Raw genomic sequence first — 13321 nt, forward strand, 5'->3', positions numbered from 1 at the left:
GCGAAAACACATCATCCTATAGTTTGAAAATCAAAACTGCTTCAGGAAAAAAGAATAGGATTACTTTACCACAGCATTCATACAATTTTACTCTTTAATAGATCTTAGAAGACTCTGCTGTCTCTGAAGCAGCTGTGCCAAAGAGTGTTTGCTCCAAGTCAGAACAGTAACAAACCAAGCCCTTTCTATATGGCACACAAGGTTGCCAGAAATCGACCATACTGGTCAGTGGATCTGCCACTTGAATACATTTTACTTTAGGAAGATTTATCTATCAAGGAGCTCTAAAAACTATTCTAAGATTGGGGGTGGGGGTGGTGAGGCTGAAAGCAGAGTGATTTAGTACCTTCCCTAGCTTTAAGAAAAACAGTACTGCAGCACCTCTGTGACAATAGTCAGTTTCCTCTTTACTCCTTGATAAACAAAGCCAAGCAAAACCGAAACAAACTTTCCTTTCCTCTTAAAAAACCAAACAAACATAGCTTGTGTAACAATACAAAACAAAACAAACCAAATACCAAAAACACAAACAGAAACCTCCACAAAAATAGTGCCAGGTGGAAACAAATCCGAGGGTAAAATTGAGAAACACATTCAAGGCAGACTAATTTTCACCTCTTAGAAATGCAAGTTACATAAATTTCAGCTTCTTCAGACTCCCACCCACTTACCAACCTCCATTTATATTCCTTTAATCAACTCAAGTAGTGTCATCTGCCTTCAGTGAAATCAAAAGTGGTATAATAAATGACAAGAGAAAAGGCAAGCAAAGAACTTCTGCACAAGAGTATACATGGATTTTCATTAATTCATCTGTGACTATCTTATAAAGCAGCTTTCTAGCATGGAAATTATTTCCAATTATTTACATACCAACAACTAAGTCAGGTAATTTCTTCCCAAAATCAGGAATCGACTTTTGTAACTAAATAACAGCCACAAGCCTAAAACATCAGACTTTAAAAACAAGTTTCTTTTGAACCATAATCCAGACTTCACGACTGAAAGGCAAAATTAAGTAAACCTGAACAAGTTTATTAACCTAGTTTTCATTAGCTGTAACAAAAATTCTTGGGTTTCAGCCATATCTGCTTCAGTGAGAGCATAATGCTGGCACAGCACGGTAAGAAAAGATGAGGTACTACCCCGTTTGGAAGGAACACAGACGCAGACTGACAGCTAGGTCAGGGAGGAGTACCACTTTTCACTGCTATGACAGGCGCCTTATGAGATTTTACTTAGTCACCACAACCGAGTACCTGATGGATTAATAAGGGTTCTTTTTCTTTCTGCTTGTTTTGCAGGTTAGGCGAGTTTCGTTTTTTGTTTTGGTTTTTCTTTTTATATTCCTTCTTCCACTACTAATGCACCAACTGGATGAAACCTTTAAGCTGATTTTGAGTCAATCCAGTTCTGACCTAGCTGGCAATTATGCCTAAAGATGTCTGAAAAAAATACGCCTCCATGTGTCCTAGGATGCCTGGAGATTGTAATTAATTATTACCTTAATAAACCAAAGACCATACATGAAAAATATAATGTATATTACCCCCACCCCCCCTTTTAGGGTGACGAACACAGGATTTTCTTGATGAAGGAACTCAACATCATTTAATACCTGTATTGCTGTCATGGGATCAAAGTTCCTATTCAAAAGCAAGCATGGTTTACATGGAATGCTCATGGTAATTGATTCCCACAGATGTTACTGAGCCTGCATTTAGAGAAAATACTTGAAATTTTATCTGAGAGATCATATGTGCGGGTATTCAAATATTCTTGGAAGTTTATTAAATCAGATATAAATATTTTTCCTTTTTTTACAGTCTTTAATAGTTCTTTCATAAATCTTAATTGAAGAGAGTACTACAACATAATAAAAAGTCCAAAGACATAAACGTATGAAGCAAAATATACTAAGCGTAAGTAGTTATACTGCAGTTAGTAAAAAACATTTCATTCAGACAGGAAAGGTGAAAAACGTTAAGGACAGGGTTAATACCAACATTCATTCCCTCCAAACATTTGATGCTGACCCCAAGTCAGCATTGTGGGCATCTCTCATTTTTCAAGGAACAAAATTAAAAATCAATTTAATTTTTATTTGATAAATTATGCCATGTGTGCTACCATCCTGTTTTCAAACACATGCAGTGTCCTGCACCTCTTATTTCGGTTTTTCCCTACATCTTTCTGCTCTCTCCATCCAGCCCAGCTTCATGCATGACTCTACAGCTACCCTGTCCTCAGCCTCACATACTGGTTGCATTCACTTAAAACCAGCCTTATACTCAGGCACAGTTAATATTGGGGGACTGCCCACAATCAGGTATACTACTAGACAGCTCATGAGGCTACACTAATATCTGAGGGTCACCCTTCTTCTGCACCAGATTTTTGATTTTCTGCACATCCATGTGCCAACCAGCGATCAAAGAGAAGAGACCAACTGGTGAATCTGGTCCTCAAGTACATCATACAAGCATAAAACATGGGGGGGGGGGGTTGGATTCGTAACCAAATTTCTGGTTAAAAAAACCCTAACACTGCTTTGCATTTCTACCAATACAAGTACTACATTTTTAAATATACTTGTGCAAAATTTAATTCCAGAAGTCATTGAAGGAGCTCCTCCTTTACCCCATGCATACTTTTAAGAAAGGACATGCACCGGTGTTATCGATAGCACTCACTGGTTTTCCCCAGTGCTGCTGATGCATAGCTCCCCAAAATAGAGACAGAAAGAGAACATCTAAGAAAATCACATCCAGTCCATAAGGACACATAACTAACCAGTACGTACCATCCTTTCACTATTACTGCTTTCTTGCAGCCATTTTTTCACCTGTACCATTTATGTTTTTTCTAGTAGGCATTAAAACAAACAAAAAAACAAACAAAAAAACAACCATAATTGTCTCTCTAAGGTAAAATTCACCATCATACATGCAACAAACGTAAGAACTTATATATCACATTGCCACTGGGTAAAGATCTTTAATCTTACCAGATGATCAGTACAGCATTCAATTAAGCTATTGAATGAAAAGTAAACAAATATAAAGCTTGTAAGCAGCAGAGCTGAAAAAAGCCCTAAAGAAATTATATGAGAGATCAGTTGCCTTTTCAGAAATTCTGCATGTGCTAATCTGTCATGCTTCTTGCAACAAGAAAGGTCATTATTTACCTTTTTGCTCTGTTGTAGCTGAGGTGGAGTTCAAGATTTTGGTGCATAGTTTTGCTGATAAATTAAAATGTACTCATTTCCCAAGTGACATGAACCTCAGCTGCACCAAAGAACAGTGCTCTGCAAACAATCCACCTGTGTCTTCACATACAGACTTGCGAAAGATTTCTAGAAGAGAACAGGGGTCTAGTCCCCATTTCCAAAACAATCTTGTGAACAAGAAAGCCCAACTATCCCTCCACACAACTGAATGGCCCACTGTTAGGTTAGAGTGTTATACTCCTTTCCATCCAATATCCTCCTAAAGAAACGACAGACCCTTGCTTAGCACTATCTTCCCCAAATTATTTTACAGCTTGTCAATTATGGTACATTTCTGGAAGATTCAGGTGTGGATTTGAACAATTTCAGGCTAAGGAAAGAACAGTAACCAAGTCTCTCACCTTCTTAGGAAGTGCTGTCAACTATAATAAACAAGTACCTGTCTATCATTGGTGAAAGAGAAAATCCTATTACGTTAAGAGTCCACCCACAGAAGAGGGCTTAGTGGTTTGGATTCTCAGTGCACACAGCTGCCTATACTTTAAAGGTCAGAAATTCAGACATCCTACTGTGCTAGTATGTCCATTTCGGCAAGGCAGAAACCCCAGCAAAATGCAGGATGATGGAATTTCTCTTTGCATATTTTGCAGAGACACAAGCTCCATTTTCTGTGCTAAAAACACAGTATGTATTACTCCAAAAGTTGCAGCTGCAGAGATCCATCAAATTGATTTCCTGAGTTGCAAATGCCTTTTTAATCACCTTCAGTAGGCCTGCAAGAAAATGCTTAGCAGAATCATGAACTTCAAAGGAACCATACCAACAGAATGTCACAGTTGGCACTGAAAAGCAGGACAGTAGAAAGCAAGCACCAGGAATTATTTTAAACAAATTTCTCAAGACATGTCAAACAAGGGAAGATTAAAATTTTGTCATTGGGCAGAGAGAGCTCTTTTCAGACAGATCAACTTCTGAAGAGAGGTCCTGGAAGAATCCTGAAGTCGTCATTAAAAACAAAAATCAGCACTTCTTATACATAATTAAGCCTCAGTTAGGAACAATTTTTAAGACAGTGACAGAATCTGCTTTATTTTGCATCATTTTGAATAGATAATCTGTTGAAATTAATGAGCAATTCAAGCTGGAGGATGGGTTTTCATGCAATGTTCAGAGACACAGAGTCATACGCAATGCGAAATCACTCAAGCTCTCCTTTATTTAGAACTTCTTGCATGTGTTAGTATTCCACATATCTGTGTAAGGGAGAGGTGTATGTTAGACAACAGTCTATTTTAATCTTTACAGTCTTCCTACCTTATCTTTTATGGAGTTCTTGTACAAGCTCAATCAGAACTTGTCTTAGTATCTGGTCAGGCAGGTAGCTGCGTCCCATGATGAAAGATCAGTGCTTAAATGTCACTGCATGATGTAACCGGAGGGACATCAGGGTGGAAGAAATATGCCTTTGTCTGATGATCAGATAGTTTCTATCTGACAGTGAAGTGGCATGACTAAACAAAGATGGCACCAAAGACAGTCCTCATACAGCTACAACAATAGGGAAAATGCTGAAGGTCGGCCGTCAAACAATCACATCGGTATTTCTGCTACATACTGAATAGGTAGCAATATCATGTTAAGCTCAAGTCAAAAAATGTGTAATTGTAACTAAACTAACTCCTCTTACCTATTACCACAGGTATTAACGCTTCCCTTAGGGTACCAGGGAGTAGTGCTAAAAAAGGCCACACTCGTAAATAGATTTGATATAAGAGGGCAAAATGTGTGAATATTTTTACCATTCACTAAGTGCTATGGTTAAAATACAATAGGAAAAGGTCAGTATGAACTGCAAGACACAAGGGAGCCATTTCAAATATTTGCATTTATCAGCTGAATGACAATTTTTTGCTATTTTAACCTACTAATGTACAGTTCTAACCAAATACTTTTACATATAAGACAGAAAATACCCATTTCTCAAAACCTAAAATTTTAGATGAATGCTGATCACTCTATAGAGATTGAAAAGATACATTCCCTAATCATATATCACTAAAACTAGGCTAAATATTATGAACTTAAATCTGCTTAAAGATAATAATAAAAAAAAAATAATACTGAGATGCAAGTCATATGAGATACTTCAATAAACAGGATATTTCATTCTAGTGACATTATACGGCAAGAGATCAAGAAGATTTCCTTACAGGAAACCAGGCAATTTTAGCTGTATTCATTGAGGTTTTCCTCTGCTTCAACTACATTTACAGACTTGACCTTTTACATCCCTCAAGGAAAATAATATTTTTGCAAATAATTAAGTGAATGTGTTTGTGTTACAGATCATGTATCACTATGAAAACTGTCATTTTGCCTCATCTTAAAAGGAATTTTAGTCACACCCAGGATCAGCAGCAGTATCACCAAGTGCTTGATTAGCAATATAGCAGATATTGACAAGAAAGCTGGATAATGATCAACACTGGCCATTTTAAGTCTTTAAATTACCTTTCATTAAGCACAAAACATGTTGGTTTTTATTAGAATCAGCATTTTTATCAGGCTGCTCCCCAAAACAAGACTTAATTAATTACTACTAATCATTAGTTATTTTTAAATTCAATCCAAGCTGCATGCTGGAGACAGAAGTAGGCATTTTCTTTAAAAATCCCTGTACAAAAGGGAGACACCACAATCATCAAAGAACTGTGAGAACATCAGTTCAGTGTGATCATGCACTGACACCTAGTGAATACTTGCAGTTAAGAAATCTTTTTGCTTATTTTTCCATTGCCCACGCAGGACAAGTGCTACCACTATATACATAAGTTATAAGATAAGATGTTTCACATATGGACTATGTTTCCCTTCTTCTAATAGGGAAACATTAGGATGCGCAGTATTTCTTGTACACGAGCATAAGAACACACGTACAGTATGCAGCATCTGACCTGTTCAAAAACGGTGTATGTCCCTGTAAATGAGTCACTACCTCATTTAATTTTGATCCGTAACGACAGCCTAGCAATGAGTGCACAGTATGCCAATGACACCAACCAGACAAACAAGTTCTTAGGGATGAGGTGTATTCTCCAGCCTCCATCTCCACTCAGGGAGTCAGCTGGCCCACACACAGCACTACTGTTTGGTTTCCATTATGTAGGAAATGGTGATGGAGCTTATCGGCAAAGCCCTTAAGTGTGAACCACACATGCTGAGGAACAGTGGAGACTGCAACCAGAGGATTTATAACAGAATAATATGGGGTCAGCGATTATGTCATCGCAATGTCAGTCCTTAACAGCCTCAACAACTCAATGTGTCTCAACAGAAATGCAGAAGCTGTTTGACATATTCATCCAGTTTTACGCAGCATCACCAGCCTCACATCCTCTCCTTATACTATGGAAAATATCTGACATTGCAACTCACAACTCTTTGCATTCTTTAATTGCGTTTAAGTGATCCCTTTCTCCTAAACTTTGCACATTTCTCAAACATGAAGCCCAAGCCAGCAACTACCTTTTCTCCTGAATTCTCAAGGAGCACTGGACAAATTGTTCCATGAAAACCTGTACTGCCTAGTATTACAAGCAAAGCCAGAAAAATATCAAAATAAACCTTCAAGCTCTAATAAATGGGTTGAGGTTGCGTTGGGAGGCGGGGAGGGAGGTGGTATGCAATACACTGCCAGGTGCTATCAGTCCCCACAAATCTTTGCAGACATATGCTAAAAATTCCAGGTTTCATACCTTTGTTTCCTTGAATTCACAAATATAAGAACGATCCAGAATCACATACATCATTCTGAATATATACAACTGCAGGCTATACGCTTTTTTTTCAACATTAGCACTGAATTGACTTGAAAGTTGTTCTTCATGATAAGGGACTACCTACCATGCACCCACCATGTTCAAACTATCTCCTAGAAGGCCATTGGGAGTGGGGGGGAAGAGGAGAAAAAAAGTAAATTAGTCATTTCAGAACTTCTAGCTTCACTTGAAAAAACTGATATGCATCCAGGGTATTCATGCCTGGGTATGGGCATTAAGCTCGATTTCTCTCTCATGTATATGCAAGTTATTTTGTCACAGCTACGACATACACTAGTGACAGAAAAATCTTTTACAAACTGGCATTTGGATGAAGTTATTACCTAAATACTAGATTGCCCTACTCCAGTACAGTACTTCTACAGCAGAACTACATGTCTTTGGATAAGTAGCTTCAGATGCAGAGTTCAATGCAGCATTTTTCCATTTTCATGATTCCATAATAATCCTACGTGTGTGTGGTGAACAGCAGCACGGGAAGACAGAGGTCTCACAGCCCAAATCACATGAAGACCAGCAGGCCACTGGCAGCAGACTTTACTTTCCAAATTTGTTTTAATGCATCTCTAAACACCCTTTCAGATATAAAAATATTTGTCTTAGATACACTATTCACAGATTTTTCCATCATAAACAGTAATTGCCTAGTTTACCTATGCCATTTATTTCAGTAACTACGTCATTCCCATTTTCTTTTTTACCAGTCACAAAGAAAAAAAGCAACAACAACAAAAAAAACACCACCAAAAAACACCCCCAAAAAACAACCAAAACCCATTCAACCCCAGTAATAACCACCCCAAACTAAACCAACAGGGTGTGGAAGGAACTCGACAAATCTGAATTGGCTTCTTTTTTTGGAATGAATGCTCAAAAACAACATAGAAAACCTATCTAATTTAGGAAAAAAAAAAGACTCATGCCCCAAGCACAAGTTACTCTATCCTATACCTATTTGGTTCAGGATACCTCCCAAACATCCCATACCAGCCCATGTATTCATCTGAGAAGGTGAAGGACAGGCACACACAAAAAATCACGCAAGAGTAGTGCCACTGTGAAGTAATTTTAGTTTGTGAATCAGATACAGGATTTTGAGATTCTCTAGTTAATATATGTAAGTCCATTTTAAAAGTAAATATCTTATGAATGCACCTTGGAAATCAGTCCAAGCCAAAGTAAACATTAGCAGAAGCCAAGGCAAAGCCTGAGCAACTTTAACTCTCATTACTCTTTATACACATATACAATGTTCACAAATACATACACATACAAATTTATATGCATATACAATGGTCTCCTGTTTGTCAAGACTCCACCTGGAAGATGAGACATTTTCCCTGCTATCACTACAGTAAGTCTTTACAAATTTTCCACCATCTCTTATACTATGTCAAAAATTAGAACTGGTAACTGTATTCCTGTCAAATAGTTCATGTTTACACATAAGCTTACTGGCAACACACAAATTATTAAGGGGAGGGATGGGGGGGGGGCGGCGGGGAGGGCACAGCTGGTCAGCTTTCATGAATCAAAATTTCTTCAGTAATAAAGAAAATCTATACCCCCTCAAACCATATACAGTATTTGCAGATCAAAAATCCTCGTTGCCATGGGAACTGTAAAAACTGCCAGTGATGACATAGCAAGGCTATAACAGAAACATGTCTGCTGGGAAATTACCAGTAGTCCAGGTTTTTGTATCAAAAATGCTTGGGCATTTTCAGCCTGAAAACAAAATGCTTCTTCAAATCTAATTTCCAAACTCTCCTTACAAAAGTATTTTGCAAATTTTCACTAAAACCAGCTCATATGATTACTTTTTAAGATGTATTATATACAATGCAAGAACACCAACTTCCGCATATGTCTCTTCCAGGTACACTTGGTACAAAGCATGCACTAATGACTTACATTGCTCAGTCCATCTACACATAGGACAATAAACAGATCTTTTTTAAAAAAACTATAGCACTTTATGCAAAGCATACATAAAAAAAGAACATGGCATAAACCAGACTGCATAAAGCAAGATTTATAATACAAATGTTTAGAACATTATTTCAAGGTTAGTTATACCTGCAATTTGCCCTTTGTATCCACGTTCTCAGGTAACAAAACATTAACATTTGATATTAAAATGGAATATCATGCCTTTTGAGAAGGCTGTTGGCACTTCAAAGCAAAATGAAAAATCACTGGCAAACCTAGTCATGCAATTCCTGCTTGAACACAGTCCCCAGAAGTATGAATAAAAAAAGTCAACAGGCTGATCAAAGGAGTCATGTAATAACATGGAATTCATAGTATCAAGCATACCCTTTTCAGCACCCCGTTACAGTCTAAAGAGGCGCTATTTATTTTCCTGTCAAATATGTATATGATACAAAACGTCTCAAGCGCCCCACATGAAGAATACTGCATAAAAATGCTGTTTGAACTATGCAACCTCTAGGCCATATGCTGATTTGTAACACAAGAATGAAGTTAGGAAGAACCCTGGAGAAAACAGGTTTCCATAAGAGTAACTGCCAAAATTGCTTCTGCACATCGAAGCCATCTCAATATATATTTGAAACACATTTTTCTTTTAACATTATAACTACTTAAATATCAGATTATGACAACTGCCTTAAAAAGAAACCTTGGAAACTAAGTACAAGTTTCTGCAAACTGGTTCCTGGTTCCAGATGGCTCTACAGAACCATTACTTAAGAAATACATTCTTTTTCACGTGTTCTTAAATACATACTTTTTCATTTGTTCTAACACCACTTGCTTATCAGACAACACATTATACAGAACCTAGTATCAATCAAAGCAATTAGTTTTGATTAACTCAGAGCACAGATTAGGGCACCTAACCCCAGTTTAGCCATGCCCACTCTCTTTTTTGACCTAGCCTGCACACCCTGGCACGGAACTGCACAGCTCTTGTGAAATGCTTGGACAAATCATCACATAGCTGAGGATATTTTAGAGTAATAGAAGGCACTTCCAGTGATGGGTAGGGGGTGGGCAGGTGACCTGCATCTTTATTATGACTTGCAAAAATTGCAAATGTATTTAAATTGAACTCAAGAACTCAAGCAATTTACCATCAAGTGAAACAGTTAAGCATGCAACACTTAAAGGTAAAATTTTATGTTCAGAATAGCGCGCATTCTTAATTTGCCAAGTTTTTAGAATTAGTAAAAATACAAGTGTCTTTTCCTAAGAGGTGACTGCTGAGGAAAAAGGGCTGCGGAGTAAGAAACTAGTATTATACTACAAATAGTAAAAAAACTCAGGAGAATGTTTAATCTTCTAGCTCATTTTATCTGCCTCTATCAGTCCTTCACTTAACACTGCACCTCTTTGATGAGTCATTATTTCAGTAATACAGATGCTCTGCATTTCTCAGATTCATAGAAACGTTAGGCAGATGTCTTCACTGCCAGGGATATTCAACCCTCCTTGTCCTCTGGCTCACTGTTTCTCTAAATTACTCATTATCTCCAACCTGTAGGAGATTCCCTTATTTATATTTAGCTATTTAGAATAGAAACCAAACCACAGCTCAGCCCCATTCACCCCCATCTCCACTTTGAACAAATAGATCGATGTATTTACATCAGTGCTATAACATCTGTCTGCGGTTGAAGTAAGCGACTTCTACTGCTGTACCATCGATGTGACAAACACAAACCAGGCTGTACTCTGATCTGTTGCCTCTCTACAAGCCCTTTTGTTTCCAAAGTACGACAATTTACAATAGTGGATGTGTGTTGTAAGGACACAATTACACCCTCCTGCAGCTGCTTATCGCTTATTTCCCTCCCAGCCGTCGCTATGCAATCACAAAGGCAGGAAATAATTTTAAATTGTCATTAGAAACACCTGACAGAATCCAAAATCTAAACAGTACAGCACAGAACACACAACGACCATAAATTCACAGCAAGATAACGCTGCATGCTGCAAACGCTTCTCAAGTCTATTGCACAAGTAAGGGCTCCCACAGAGTGAAGAAGCCAGCCTAGTTTTAAGTGCCTTAATATTCCAGAATTCTGGGACTCCCTAACTCAAATTACAGATAGACTTCTCTAGGTTCAATGAAACTTATGCTACACATTGCATAAAGTTCTGTTTATTTCATGGTAAAAGCTTTATTTTAAAATAAAGGATGCTTCATCACAAAGATAAATTGAAACAATCTCTCAGAGTTCTCTGGTTTTCCTGCTCTTTATTGAATGCTCTATCTTAAACAAAAGACAGACATTTTTTGTGACTTGCCCTCACCTACCCAGGTATGTTGCTGGGTGAGCCTGAACTACACTTCATACAATAAACACAAAAATAACATTAAACCAAAAACCACAGATAAGAACAGGCATACAGAAAGGGCAGACCTTTCCTTATAGTCAGTTTTTAAAACGCTATTTTTGACATCGCTATAGCTTGCTTTCCTCTGACAAGACTACAAAGCACAGAAGTCATCCTGGAGTCACCCTAGAGTATGCCACTCTACTACCCTTGTGTCTTCATTTACTTTACCGCTTTGCAGAGTAAACTTATTAAAATTTACAAACTTCTTAGAGCTTCATATTTTCCACACATAGTATGTAAAAAAATCCATTCTTCAATCTGCACGCTGATGAAACAAAAGCCACAGATGTGGATGCGCAATCATTTGTGGTGGACTTCAGCTGACAAATCTCCCGGTAAAACAGACCCTCATCACTCAGAGCCGCAAAACCAGGTGGGCACAACTCACCGGCAGGACTGAAGGCACACGGTACCGGCCACCCTGAAGCAATCCGTTAATTCTTCAGCTGTGCCAGGCCCCGGCAGGCGCTGCCCTGCCCCGCCGCCTGCCTCCCCTGCCTGCTCCGTGCAGAAGGTGCTTCAGGCCAAGAACGAACCGGTGGTACCGGCTGCTCCGGAGCCCGTCGCGCTCAGGCGGATTTACCGCACGCCTCTCACGCAGGGCCGGCACACGGCGCAGGTTTCCCCAGAGCCACTGCAGCCGCACGAAACGCTTCCTAGTCATTCTGCCATCCCGGCGGGCAGCTGTGGCTACCCCGGCTGGTCGCCAGCCGCCCTCGGGCCGCTGGGCCGGCACCCGTGCGGCGGGGCGGGGCGGGCCGGCTCGGGCGCCCACCGGAGCGGCTGCGCTGCGAGCGGGGGCTGTGGGGCGCCCGCCGCGCCTGGGGACAGCGGAGCCCCGCCGGGGTGCAGCGAGCCGCCCCGCCTCGCCCCGCACGGCTCCGGGCGGCCGGCGGTGCTACGAGAGCCCGTGACTCGCCGACCGCTGCCGCCGCTGGGCGCCGTCCACGCGCTGCGGGGGTCCGTCCCCCTCCCCGCTGAGCCCCGGCTCCGGCTAACGGGCCCCTCCGCGGGCGCAGCCGCCCGGCGCGCTGGCGGCCCTGGCCTGACACGCTGCGGCTCCCGCGGGGGCTGCCCCCGCCCGGGTCTATCGGCCCTGCGCCGGCCGCCACAGCAGCGCGAGCAACGGGGGGCCGGTCCCCCGCCTCCAGCGCCGCCCCGGGCTCCGCGGCTGGGCGGCACCGAGCGCTCCCGGCGGCCGCCGCTCGCCGCCCCCCCGGGCCGCCCCCACCTGCCGCCGCGCGCCGCCCAGGGCAGCCGTTGGGCCGGGGCTGCGCGCGGCCCCCGCCTCCCGGCCCGAGCTTGCCCCCCCCGGGACGCGGGCAGCCCCCGTCCCGCCGCCCCGCCCGCGCTCCCCTTACCGGCCCCCGGCGGCTGCAGGCGCGGCGGGTCCTGAGGAGCCCGACGGCCGCGGGCTGGGAGCGGGCGCGCGCTACCTGCCCGCCCGCGCGGCGGCCCTCACCCCGGCCGCTCCCTGCCGCGCGCGGGGCCGGGCGGCGCTGCGCCAGGTGCAGGGCGCGGCGCGGCCGGGTGGCGGCGCTGTGGCGGCGGGGCCGGCGGCCGACCCGCAAGCTCGGCCGAGGGCGCCGCGTCCCGGTGGGCGGCGGGGGGAAGCCGGGCGGCGGCCGCCGGGCCGGGGGCGTCCCGCCGCTGCGCTGGAGGGGTCCGCGGAGAGCCGGCCGCAGGGAGCGGTGGCCGCGGCCGCGTTACAGCAGCGGGGGGCTGCCGAGGCTCCGCGCCGCGGGGGGGCATCCGCGCGTGGCTGCCTTTGGGTGCGTGAGCGGGTGTTCTTCGCACACCTACAGCTATAATAAAAAAAAAGGGGGGGGGGGGGCGCGCATGCAAAACCATACCTGCGGCTCAGGTTTGAGAAATTTTATTATTT

General features: G+C 42.4%; 1 protein-coding gene across 3 annotated transcripts in view; it reads right to left on the reverse strand.

The window, feature by feature from the left end:
• The window catches only part of CSRNP3 (cysteine and serine rich nuclear protein 3), a 111818-nt gene extending 98916 nt beyond the window's left edge, over window positions 1–12902 (reverse strand). For all 3 annotated transcript variants that reach the window (XR_008748329.1, XM_055811619.1, XM_055811620.1), the window contains exon 1: window positions 12798–12902. The gene's annotated coding sequence lies outside the window, so the exon portion shown is untranslated. The remainder of the gene's footprint in view (window positions 1–12797) is intronic.
• Between the last annotated feature and the right edge of the window lie 419 nt (window positions 12903–13321).

This window comes from Falco peregrinus, chromosome 8, assembly GCF_023634155.1.
Source record: "Falco peregrinus isolate bFalPer1 chromosome 8, bFalPer1.pri, whole genome shotgun sequence".
Lineage (NCBI taxonomy): Eukaryota > Metazoa > Chordata > Aves > Falconiformes > Falconidae > Falco > Falco peregrinus.